Source organism: Eleutherodactylus coqui, chromosome 10 (genome assembly GCF_035609145.1).
Source record: "Eleutherodactylus coqui strain aEleCoq1 chromosome 10, aEleCoq1.hap1, whole genome shotgun sequence".
NCBI lineage: Eukaryota > Metazoa > Chordata > Amphibia > Anura > Eleutherodactylidae > Eleutherodactylus > Eleutherodactylus coqui.
This window is the reverse complement of record NC_089846.1, coordinates 69,013,994-69,027,939: the sequence shown is the minus strand read 5'-3', so window position 1 is coordinate 69,027,939 and position 13,946 is coordinate 69,013,994.

Genomic DNA, 13,946 nt, shown 5'->3' with positions numbered 1-13,946 from the left:
GTTAGCGGCCATTTTTCCGTCAGTCTCCACTGGAGCTAGAAGTGAGCTGACAGATACTGCTATAGACGCGGCTGGAGCCAGATCATTTGTCTCTGTGATGGACAACGTTTGAAATTCGCCCTTAAGCAGGAGACGGCAGCCTACAACAGTCAAATATATCGCGGCTTATCACTTCTTTTGAGGGAGGTACAGTTATTCCAGATAGGGGAATGGGTAGGTTAAGATATTCCAGGGTGGGGAATGCTTATGGGCAAGGCATTATGCTTGATCGGAGGCAGATGAAGTGGCAAAAAAGGCTCGGCCTACACCATGACCATGCCACTCTTCAACCCAAAGTGAATATGAGCCAGACAGGTTGGTTGAAATGGCGCAGCATGAATGATAGAACCTGGATCCAAGCGTCTCAGGATGCATTGCAGCGAAAACGTTCAACAATGTTTAGCGTGACCAATGTTTCTATCTTGGAAAATGAAATCGCATGATGTATGGAGTGTATTTGACATATCTTGCCTCAGGCTTTGCTTGCAGCCCTACCATATCGCACAAAATACAGAAGTGTAGTCAATGCAGCTTTTTACCTAAAATGGTAAAAATTGGTCAAAGCCTCATGCAGTTTATTACCTGCCCCTGGAATAACATCAATGGCAATTATAAGAATAATGCTGATAATATGACAAATTCTGTATGTCTGTTTTCAGCCTTACAAAACCCTAACTATAGAAGTTTAACTTTATACTTAAAGCTAGATATTTGTAGAAATATCTATATTGATATATAACTATCTAGTTATATAGCTAGATATATATCTATGCAGTAAGATACATTAGATAGATAGATAGATAGACTGTATATAAGCCTGCAAGTCTTGCACTTGAAGCAGCTTTATGATGTTATTAAGGCTCAATGGTGACACGCGCACCCGGAACAAGGACCACAGGTTGTTAGCGGCCATTTTTCCGTTAGTCTCCACTGGAGCTAGAAGTAAGCAGACAGATACTCCTATAGACGCTGCTGGAGCCAGATCATTTGTCTCTGTGATGGACAACGTTTGAAATTCGCCCTTTAGCGGGAGACGGCAGCCTACAACAGTCAAATTGATCACTGCTTATCACTTCTTTTGTGGTAGGTACAGTTATTCCAGATAGGGGAATGGGTAGGTTAAGTTATTCCAGGGAGGGGAATGCTTATGGGCAAGGCTTTATGCTTGATCGGAGGCGGATGAAGTGGCATAAAAGGCTCGGCCTACACCATGACCATGCCACTCTTCAACCCAAAGTGAATATAAGCCACACAGGTTGGTTGAAATGGCGCAACATGAATGATGGAACCTGGATCCAAGCGTCCCAGGATGCATTGCAGCGAAAACGTTCAACAATGTTCAGCGTGACCAATGTTTCTATCTTGGAAAATGAAATTGCATGATGTATGGAGTGTATTTGACATATATAGTCTCAGGCTTTGCTTGCAGTCCTACCATATCGCACAAACCACAGAAGTGCAGTCAATGCAGCTTTTTACCTAAAATGGTAAAAATTGGTCAAAGCCTCATGCGGTTTATTACCTGCCCCTGTAATAACATCAATGGCAATTATAAGAATAATGATGATAATAATACAAATTTTGTATGTATGTTTTCAGCCCTACAAAACCATAACTATAGAAGTTTAAATTTATAGGTAAAGCTAGATATTTGTAGAAATATCTATATTGATATATAACTATCTATTTATATAGCTAGATATATATCTATGCAGTAAGATACATTAGATAGATAGATAGATAGATAGATAGATAGACTGTATATAAGCCTGCAAGTCTTGCACTTGAAGCAGCTTTATGATGTCATTAAGGCTCGATGGTGACACGCGCACCCGGAACAAGGATCACAGGTTGTTAGCGGCCATTTTTCCATCAGTCTCCACTGGAGCTAGAAGTGAGCAGACAGATACTCCTATAGACGCTGCTGGAGCCAGATCATTTGTCTCTGTGATGGACAACGTTTGAAATTCGCCCTTTAGCGGGAGACGGCAGCCTACAACAGTCAAATTGATCACTGCTTATCACTTCTTTTGTGGTAGGTACAGTTATTCCAGATAGGGGAATGGGTAGGTTAAGTTATTCCAGGGAGGGGAATGCTTATGGGCAAGGCTTTATGCTTGATCGGAGGCGGATGAAGTGGCATAAAAGGCTCGGCCTACACCATGACCATGCCACTCTTCAACCCAAAGTGAATATAAGCCACACAGGTTGGTTGAAATGGCGCAACATGAATGATGGAACCTGGATCCAAGCGTCCCAGGATGCATTGCAGCGAAAACGTTCAACAATGTTCAGCGTGACCAATGTTTCTATCTTGGAAAATGAAATTGCATGATGTATGGAGTGTATTTGACATATCTTGTCTCAGGATTTGCTTGCAGTCCTACCATATCCCACAAAATGCAGAAGTGCAGTCAATGCAGCTTTTTACCTAAAATGGTAAAAATTGGTCAAAGCCTCATGCGGTTTATTACCTGCCCCTGTAATAACATCAATGGCAATTATAAGAATAATGCTGATAATAATACAAATTTTGTATGTATGTTTTCAGCCCTACAAAACCATAACTATAGAAGTTTAAATTTATACGTAAAGCTAGATATTTGTAGAAATATCTATATTGATATATATCTAGCTATATAAATAGATAGTTATATATCTATGCAGTAAGATACATTAGATAGATAGATAGATAGATAGATAGATAGATAGATAGATAGATAGACTGTATATAAGCCTGCAAGTCTTGCACTTGAAGCGGCTTTATGATGTCACTAAGGCTCGATGGTGACACGCACACCCGGAACAAGGACCACAGGTTGTTAGCGGCCATTTTTCCGTCAGTCTCCACTGGAGCTAGAAGTGAGCTGACAGATACTGCTATAGACGCGGCTGGAGCCAGATCATTTGTCTCTGTGATGGACAACGTTTGAAATTCGCCCTTAAGCAGGAGACGGCAGCCTACAACAGTCAAATATATCGCGGCTTATCACTTCTTTTGAGGGAGGTACAGTTATTCCAGATAGGGGAATGGGTAGGTTAAGATATTCCAGGGTGGGGAATGCTTATGGGCAAGGCATTATGCTTGATCGGAGGCAGATGAAGTGGCAAAAAAGGCTCGGCCTACACCATGACCATGCCACTCTTCAACCCAAAGTGAATATGAGCCAGACAGGTTGGTTGAAATGGCGCAGCATGAATGATAGAACCTGGATCCAAGCGTCTCAGGATGCATTGCAGCGAAAACGTTCAACAATGTTTAGCGTGACCAATGTTTCTATCTTGGAAAATGAAATCGCATGATGTATGGAGTGTATTTGACATATCTTGCCTCAGGCTTTGCTTGCAGCCCTACCATATCGCACAAAATACAGAAGTGTAGTCAATGCAGCTTTTTACCTAAAATGGTAAAAATTGGTCAAAGCCTCATGCAGTTTATTACCTGCCCCTGGAATAACATCAATGGCAATTATAAGAATAATGCTGATAATATGACAAATTCTGTATGTCTGTTTTCAGCCTTACAAAACCCTAACTATAGAAGTTTAACTTTATACTTAAAGCTAGATATTTGTAGAAATATCTATATTGATATATAACTATCTAGTTATATAGCTAGATATATATCTATGCAGTAAGATACATTAGATAGATAGATAGATAGACTGTATATAAGCCTGCAAGTCTTGCACTTGAAGCAGCTTTATGATGTTATTAAGGCTCAATGGTGACACGCGCACCCGGAACAAGGACCACAGGTTGTTAGCGGCCATTTTTCCGTTAGTCTCCACTGGAGCTAGAAGTAAGCAGACAGATACTCCTATAGACGCTGCTGGAGCCAGATCATTTGTCTCTGTGATGGACAACGTTTGAAATTCGCCCTTTAGCGGGAGACGGCAGCCTACAACAGTCAAATTGATCACTGCTTATCACTTCTTTTGTGGTAGGTACAGTTATTCCAGATAGGGGAATGGGTAGGTTAAGTTATTCCAGGGAGGGGAATGCTTATGGGCAAGGCTTTATGCTTGATCGGAGGCGGATGAAGTGGCATAAAAGGCTCGGCCTACACCATGACCATGCCACTCGTCAACCCAAAGTGAATATGAGCCACACAGGTTGGTTGAAATGGCGCAACATGAATGATGGAACCTGCATCCAAGCGTCCCAGGATGCATTGCAGCGAAAACGTTCAACAATGTTCAGCGTGACCAATGTTTCTATCTTGGAAAATGAAATCGCATGCTGTATGGAGTGTTTTTGACATATCTTGTCTCAGGATTTGCTTGCAGTCCTACCATATCCCACAAAATGCAGTAGTGCAGTCAATGCAGCTTTTTACCTAAAATGGTAAAAATTGGTCAAAGCCTCATGCAGTTTATTACCTGTCCCTGGAATAACATCAATGGCAATTATAGGAATAATGCTGATAATAATACAAATTTTGTATGTCTGTTTTCAGCCCTACAAAACCATAACTATAGAAGTTTAACTTTATACTTAAAGCTAGATATTTGTAGAAATATCTATATTGATATATAACTATCTATTTATATAGCTAGATATATATCTATGCAGTAAGATACATTAGATAGATAGATAGATAGATAGATAGACTGTATATAAGCCTGCAAGTCTTGCACTTGAAGCAGCTTTATGATGTCATTAAGGCTCGATGGTGACACGCGCACCCGGAACAAGGACCACAGGTTGTTAGCGGCCATTTTTCCGTCAGTCTCCACTGGAGCTAGAAGTGAGCAGACAGATACTCCTATAGACGCTGCTGGAGCCAGATCATTTGTCTCTGTAACGGACAACGTTTGAAATTCGCCCTTAAGCGGGAGACGGCAGCCTACAACAGGCAAATTGATCGCTGCTTATCACTTCTTTTGTGGTAGGTACAGTTATTCCAGATAGGGGAATGGGTAGGTTAAGTTATTCCAGGGAGGGGAATGCTTATGGGCAAGGCTTTATGCTTGATCAGAGGCGGATGAAGTGGCATAAAAGGCTCGGCCTACACCATGACCATGCCACTTGTCAACCCAAAGTGAATATGAGCCACACAGGTTGGTTGAAATGGCGCAACATGAATGATGGAACCTGGATCCAAGCGTTCCAGGATGCATTGCAGCGAAAACGTTCAACAATGTTTAGCGTGACCAATGTTTCTATCTTGGAAAATGAAATTGCATGCTGTATGGAGTGTTTTTGACATATCTTGTCTCAGGATTTGCTTGCAGTCCTACCATATCCCACAAAATGCAGAAGTGCAGTCAATGCAGCTTTTTACCTAAAATGGTAAAAATTGGTCAAAGCCTCATGCAGTTTATTACCTGTCCCTGGAAGAACATCAATGGCAATTATAAGAATAATGATGATAATAATACAAATTTTGTATGTATGTTTTCAGCCCTACAAAACCATAACTATAGAAGTTTAAATTTATACGTAAAGCTAGATATTTGTAGAAATATCTATATTGATATATAACTATCTATTTATATAGCTAGATATATATCTATGCAGTAAGATACATTAGATAGATAGATTAGATAGATAGATAGACTGTATATAAGCCTGCAAGTCTTGCACTTGAAGCAGCTTTATGATGTTATTAAGGCTCGATGGCGACACGCGCACCCGGAACAAGGACCACAGGTTGTTAGCGGCCATTTTTCCGTCAGTCTCCACTGGAGCTAGAAGTGAGCAGACAGATACTGCTATAGACGCGGCTGGAGCCAGATCATTTGTCTCTGTGATGGACAACGTTTGAAATTCGCCCTTAAGCGGGAGACGGCAGCCTACAACAGTCAAATATATCGCGGCTTATCACTTCTTTTGAGGGAGGTACAGTTATTCCAGATAGGGGAATGGGTAGGTTAAGATATTCCAGGGTGGGGAATGCTTATGGGCAAGGCATTATGCTTGATCGGAGGCGGATGAAGTGGCAAAAAAGGCTCGGCCTACACCATGACCATGCAACTCGTCAACCCAAAGTGAATATGAGCCACACAGGTTGGTTGAAATGGCGCAGCATGAATAATAGAACCTGGATCCAAGCGTCCCAGGATACATTGCAGCGAAAACGTTCAACAATGTTCAGCGTGACCAATGTTTCTATCTTGGAAAATGAAATCGCATGCTGTATGGAGTGTATTTGACATATATAGTCTCAGGCTTTGCTTGCAGTCCTACCATATCGCACAAACCACAGAAGTGCAGTCAGGGCAGCTTTTTACCTAAAATGGTAAAAATTGGTCAAAGCCTCATGCGGTTTATTACCTGCCCCTGTAATAACATCAATGGCAATTATAAGAATAATGATGATAATAATACAAATTTTGTATGTATGTTTTCAGCCCTACAAAACCATAACTATAGAAGTTTAAATTTATAGGTAAAGCTAGATATTTGTAGAAATATCTATATTGATATATAACTATCTATTTATATAGCTAGATATATATCTATGCAGTAAGATACATTAGATAGATAGATAGATAGATAGATAGACTGTATATAAGCCTGCAAGTCTTGCACTTGAAGCAGCTTTATGATGTCATTAAGGCTCGATGGTGACACGCGCACCCGGAACAAGGATCACAGGTTGTTAGCGGCCATTTTTCCATCAGTCTCCACTGGAGCTAGAAGTGAGCAGACAGATACTCCTATAGACGCTGCTGGAGCCAGATCATTTGTCTCTGTGATGGACAACGTTTGAAATTCGCCCTTTAGCGGGAGACGGCAGCCTACAACAGTCAAATTGATCACTGCTTATCACTTCTTTTGTGGTAGGTACAGTTATTCCAGATAGGGGAATGGGTAGGTTAAGTTATTCCAGGGAGGGGAATGCTTATGGGCAAGGCTTTATGCTTGATCGGAGGCGGATGAAGTGGCATAAAAGGCTCGGCCTACACCATGACCATGCCACTCTTCAACCCAAAGTGAATATAAGCCACACAGGTTGGTTGAAATGGCGCAACATGAATGATGGAACCTGGATCCAAGCGTCCCAGGATGCATTGCAGCGAAAACGTTCAACAATGTTCAGCGTGACCAATGTTTCTATCTTGGAAAATGAAATTGCATGATGTATGGAGTGTATTTGACATATCTTGTCTCAGGATTTGCTTGCAGTCCTACCATATCCCACAAAATGCAGAAGTGCAGTCAATGCAGCTTTTTACCTAAAATGGTAAAAATTGGTCAAAGCCTCATGCGGTTTATTACCTGCCCCTGTAATAACATCAATGGCAATTATAAGAATAATGCTGATAATAATACAAATTTTGTATGTATGTTTTCAGCCCTACAAAACCATAACTATAGAAGTTTAAATTTATACGTAAAGCTAGATATTTGTAGAAATATCTATATTGATATATAACTATCTATTTATATAGCTAGATATATATCTATGCAGTAAGATAGATAGATAGATAGATAGATAGATAGATAGATAGATAGACTGTATATAAGCCTGCAAGTCTTGCACTTGAAGCGGCTTTATGATGTCACTAAGGCTCGATGGTGACACGCACACCCGGAACAAGGACCACAGGTTGTTAGCGGCCATTTTTCCGTCAGTCTCCACTGGAGCTAGAAGTGAGCAGACAGATACTGCTATAGACGCGGCTGGAGCCAGATCATTTGTCTCTGTGATGGACAACGTTTGAAATTCGCCCTTAAGCGGGAGACGGCAGCCTACAACAGTCAAATATATCGCGGCTTATCACTTCTTTTGAGGGAGGTACAGTTATTCCAGATAGGGGAATGGGTAGGTTAAGATATTCCAGGGTGGGGAATGCTTATGGGCAAGGCATTATGCTTGATCGGAGGCGGATGAAGTGGCAAAAAAGGCTCGGCCTACACCATGACCATGCCACTCTTCAACCCAAACTGAATATGAGCCACACAGGTTGGTTGAAATGGCGCAGCATGAATGATAGAACCTGGATCCAAGCGTCCCAGGATACATTGCAGCGAAAACATTCAACAATGTTCAGCGTGACCAATGTTTCTATCTTGGAAAATGAAATCGCATGCTGTATGGAGTGTATTTGACATATATTGTCTCAGGCTTTGCTTGCAGTCCTACCATATCGCACAAAATACAGAAGTGCAGTCAAGGCAGCTTTTTACCTAAAATGGTAAAAATTGGTCAAAGCCTCATGCAGTTTATTAGAACTGGAAGAACATCAATGGCAATTATAAGAATAATGCTGATAATAATACAAATTTTGTATGTATGTTTTCAGCCCTACAAAACCATAACTATAGAAGTTTAAATTTATACGTAAAGCTAGATATTTGTAGAAATATCTATATTGATATATAACTATCTATTTATATAGCTAGATATATATCTATGCAGTAAGATACATTAGATAGATAGATTAGATAGATAGATAGACTGTATATAAGCCTGCAAGTCTTGCACTTGAAGCAGCTTTATGATGTCATTAAGGCTCGATGGTGACACGCGCACCCGGAACAAGGACCACAGGTTGTTAGCGGCCATTTTTCCGTCAGTCTCCACTGGAGCTAGAAGTGAGCAGACAGATACTGCTATAGACGCGGCTGGAGCCAGATCATTTGTCTCTGTGATGGACAACGTTTGAAATTCGCCCTTAAGCGGGAGACGGCAGCCTACAACAGTCAAATATATCGCGGCTTATCACTTCTTTTGAGGGAGGTACAGTTATTCCAGATAGGGGAATGGGTAGGTTAAGATATTCCAGGGTGGGGAATGCTTATGGGCAAGGCATTATGCTTGATCGGAGGCGGATGAAGTGGCAAAAAAGGCTCGGCCTACACCATGACCATGCAACTCGTCAACCCAAAGTGAATATGAGCCACACAGGTTGGTTGAAATGGCGCAGCATGAATGATAGAACCTGGATCCAAGCGTCCCAGGATACATTGCAGCGAAAACATTCAACAATGTTCAGCGTGACCAATGTTTCTATCTTGGAAAATGAAATCGCATGCTGTATGGAGTGTATTTGACATATATTGTCTCAGGCTTTGCTTGCAGTCCTACCATATCGCACAAAATACAGAAGTGCAGTCAAGGCAGCTTTTTACCTAAAATGGTAAAAATTGGTCAAAGCCTCATGCAGTTTATTAGAACTGGAAGAACATCAATGGCAATTATAAGAATAATGCTGATAATAATACAAATTTTGTATGTATGTTTTCAGCCCTACAAAACCATAACTATAGAAGTTTAAATTTATACGTAAAGCTAGATCTTTGTAGAAATATCTATATTGATATATAACTATCTATTTATATAGCTAGATATATATCTATGCAGTAAGATACATTAGATAGATAGATTAGATAGATAGATAGATAGACTGTATATAAGCCTGCAAGTCTTGCACTTGAAGCAGGTTTATGATGTCATTAAGGCTCGATGGTGACACGCGCACCCGGAACAAGGACCACAGGTTGTTAGCGGCCATTTTTCCGTCAGTCTCCACTGGAGCTAGAAGTGAGCAGACAGATACTGCTATAGACGCGGCTGGAGCCAGATCATTTGTCTCTGTGATGGACAACGTTTGAAATTCGCCCTTAAGCGGGAGACGGCAGCCTACAACAGTCAAATATATCGCGGCTTATCACTTCTTTTGAGGGAGGTACAGTTATTCCAGATAGGGGAATGGGTAGGTTAAGATATTCCAGGGTGGGGAATGCTTATGGGCAAGGCATTATGCTTGATCGGAGGCGGATGAAGTGGCAAAAAAGGCTCGGCCTACACCATGACCATGCAACTCGTCAACCCAAAGTGAATATGAGCCACACAGGTTGGTTGAAATGGCGCAGCATGAATGATAGAACCTGGATCCAAGCGTCCCAGGATACATTGCAGCGAAAACGTTCAACAATGTTCAGCGTGACCAATGTTTCTATCTTGGAAAATGAAATCGCATGCTGTATGGAGTGTATTTGACATATATTGTCTCAGGCTTTGCTTGCAGTCCTACCATATCGCACAAAATACAGAAGTGCAGTCAATGCAGCTTTTTACCTAAAATGGTAAAAATTGGTCAAAGCCTCATGCGGTTTATTACCTGCCCCTGTAATAACATCAATGGCAATTATAAGAATAATGCTGATAATAATACAAATTTTGTATGTATGTTTTCAGCCCTACAAAACCATAACTATAGAAGTTTAAATTTATACGTAAAGCTAGATATTTGTAGAAATATCTATATTGATATATATCTAGCTATATAAATAGATAGTTATATATCTATGCAGTAAGATACATTAGATAGATAGATAGATAGATAGATAGATAGACTGTATATAAGCCTGCAAGTCTTGCACTTGAAGCGGCTTTATGATGTCACTAAGGCTCGATGGTGACACGCACACCCGGAACAAGGACCACAGGTTGTTAGCGGCCATTTTTCCGTCAGTCTCCACTGGAGCTAGAAGTGAGCAGACAGATACTGCTATAGACGCGGCTGGAGCCAGATCATTTGTCTCTGTGATGGACAACGTTTGAAATTCGCCCTTAAGCGGGAGACGGCAGCCTACAACAGTCAAATATATCGCGGCTTATCACTTCTTTTGAGGGAGGTACAGTTATTCCAGATAGGGGAATGGGTAGGTTAAGATATTCCAGGGTGGGGAATGCTTATGGGCAAGGCATTATGCTTGATCGGAGGCGGATGAAGTGGCAAAAAAGGCTCGGCCTACACCATGACCATGCCACTCTTCAACCCAAACTGAATATGAGCCACACAGGTTGGTTGAAATGGCGCAGCATGAATGATAGAACCTGGATCCAAGCGTCCCAGGATACATTGCAGCGAAAACATTCAACAATGTTCAGCGTGACCAATGTTTCTATCTTGGAAAATGAAATCGCATGCTGTATGGAGTGTATTTGACATATATTGTCTCAGGCTTTGCTTGCAGTCCTACCATATCGCACAAAATACAGAAGTGCAGTCAAGGCAGCTTTTTACCTAAAATGGTAAAAATTGGTCAAAGCCTCATGCAGTTTATTAGAACTGGAAGAACATCAATGGCAATTATAAGAATAATGCTGATAATAATACAAATTTTGTATGTATGTTTTCAGCCCTACAAAACCATAACTATAGAAGTTTAAATTTATACGTAAAGCTAGATATTTGTAGAAATATCTATATTGATATATAACTATCTATTTATATAGCTAGATATATATCTATGCAGTAAGATACATTAGATAGATAGATTAGATAGATAGATAGACTGTATATAAGCCTGCAAGTCTTGCACTTGAAGCAGCTTTATGATGTCATTAAGGCTCGATGGTGACACGCGCACCCGGAACAAGGACCACAGGTTGTTAGCGGCCATTTTTCCGTCAGTCTCCACTGGAGCTAGAAGTGAGCAGACAGATACTGCTATAGACGCGGCTGGAGCCAGATCATTTGTCTCTGTGATGGACAACGTTTGAAATTCGCCCTTAAGCGGGAGACGGCAGCCTACAACAGTCAAATATATCGCGGCTTATCACTTCTTTTGAGGGAGGTACAGTTATTCCAGATAGGGGAATGGGTAGGTTAAGATATTCCAGGGTGGGGAATGCTTATGGGCAAGGCATTATGCTTGATCGGAGGCGGATGAAGTGGCAAAAAAGGCTCGGCCTACACCATGACCATGCAACTCGTCAACCCAAAGTGAATATGAGCCACACAGGTTGGTTGAAATGGCGCAGCATGAATGATAGAACCTGGATCCAAGCGTCCCAGGATACATTGCAGCGAAAACATTCAACAATGTTCAGCGTGACCAATGTTTCTATCTTGGAAAATGAAATCGCATGCTGTATGGAGTGTATTTGACATATATTGTCTCAGGCTTTGCTTGCAGTCCTACCATATCGCACAAAATACAGAAGTGCAGTCAAGGCAGCTTTTTACCTAAAATGGTAAAAATTGGTCAAAGCCTCATGCAGTTTATTAGAACTGGAAGAACATCAATGGCAATTATAAGAATAATGCTGATAATAATACAAATTTTGTATGTATGTTTTCAGCCCTACAAAACCATAACTATAGAAGTTTAAATTTATACGTAAAGCTAGATCTTTGTAGAAATATCTATATTGATATATAACTATCTATTTATATAGCTAGATATATATCTATGCAGTAAGATACATTAGATAGATAGATTAGATAGATAGATAGATAGACTGTATATAAGCCTGCAAGTCTTGCACTTGAAGCAGGTTTATGATGTCATTAAGGCTCGATGGTGACACGCGCACCCGGAACAAGGACCACAGGTTGTTAGCGGCCATTTTTCCGTCAGTCTCCACTGGAGCTAGAAGTGAGCAGACAGATACTGCTATAGACGCGGCTGGAGCCAGATCATTTGTCTCTGTGATGGACAACGTTTGAAATTCGCCCTTAAGCGGGAGACGGCAGCCTACAACAGTCAAATATATCGCGGCTTATCACTTCTTTTGAGGGAGGTACAGTTATTCCAGATAGGGGAATGGGTAGGTTAAGATATTCCAGGGTGGGGAATGCTTATGGGCAAGGCATTATGCTTGATCGGAGGCGGATGAAGTGGCAAAAAAGGCTCGGCCTACACCATGACCATGCAACTCGTCAACCCAAAGTGAATATGAGCCACACAGGTTGGTTGAAATGGCGCAGCATGAATGATAGAACCTGGATCCAAGCGTCCCAGGATACATTGCAGCGAAAACGTTCAACAATGTTCAGCGTGACCAATGTTTCTATCTTGGAAAATGAAATCGCATGCTGTATGGAGTGTATTTGACATATATTGTCTCAGGCTTTGCTTGCAGTCCTACCATATCGCACAAAATACAGAAGTGCAGTCAATGCAGCTTTTTACCTAAAATGGTAAAAATTGGTCAAAGCCTCATGCGGTTTATTACCTGCCCCTGTAATAACATCAATGGCAATTATAAGAATAATGCTGATAATAATACAAATTTTGTATGTATGTTTTCAGCCCTACAAAACCATAACTATAGAAGTTTAAATTTATACGTAAAGCTAGATATTTGTAGAAATATCTATATTGATATATATCTAGCTATATAAATAGATAGTTATATATCTATGCAGTAAGATACATTAGATAGATAGATAGATAGATAGATAGACTGTATATAAGCCTGCAAGTCTTGCACTTGAAGCGGCTTTATGATGTCACTAAGGCTCGATGGTGACACGCACACCCGGAACAAGGACCACAGGTTGTTAGCGGCCATTTTTCCGTCAGTCTCCACTGGAGCTAGAAGTGAGCAGACAGATACTGCTATAGACGCGGCTGGAGCCAGATCATTTGTCTCTGTGATGGACAACGTTTGAAATTCGCCCTTAAGCGGGAGACGGCAGCCTACAACAGTCAAATATATCGCGGCTTATCACTTCTTTTGAGGGAGGTACAGTTATTCCAGATAGGGGAATGGGTAGGTTAAGATATTCCAGGGTGGGGAATGCTTATGGGCAAGGCATTATGCTTGATCGGAGGCGGATGAAGTGGCAAAAAAGGCTCGGCCTACACCATGACCATGCCACTCTTCAACCCAAACTGAATATGAGCCACACAGGTTGGTTGAAATGGCGCAGCATGAATGATAGAACCTGGATCCAAGCGTCCCAGGATACATTGCAGCGAAAACATTCAACAATGTTCAGCGTGACCAATGTTTCTATCTTGGAAAATGAAATCGCATGCTGTATGGAGTGTATTTGACATATATTGTCTCAGGCTTTGCTTGCAGTCCTACCATATCGCACAAAATACAGAAGTGCAGTCAAGGCAGCTTTTTACCTAAAATGGTAAAAATTGGTCAAAGCCTCATGCAGTTTATTAGAACTGGAAGAACATCAATGGCAATTATAAGAATAATG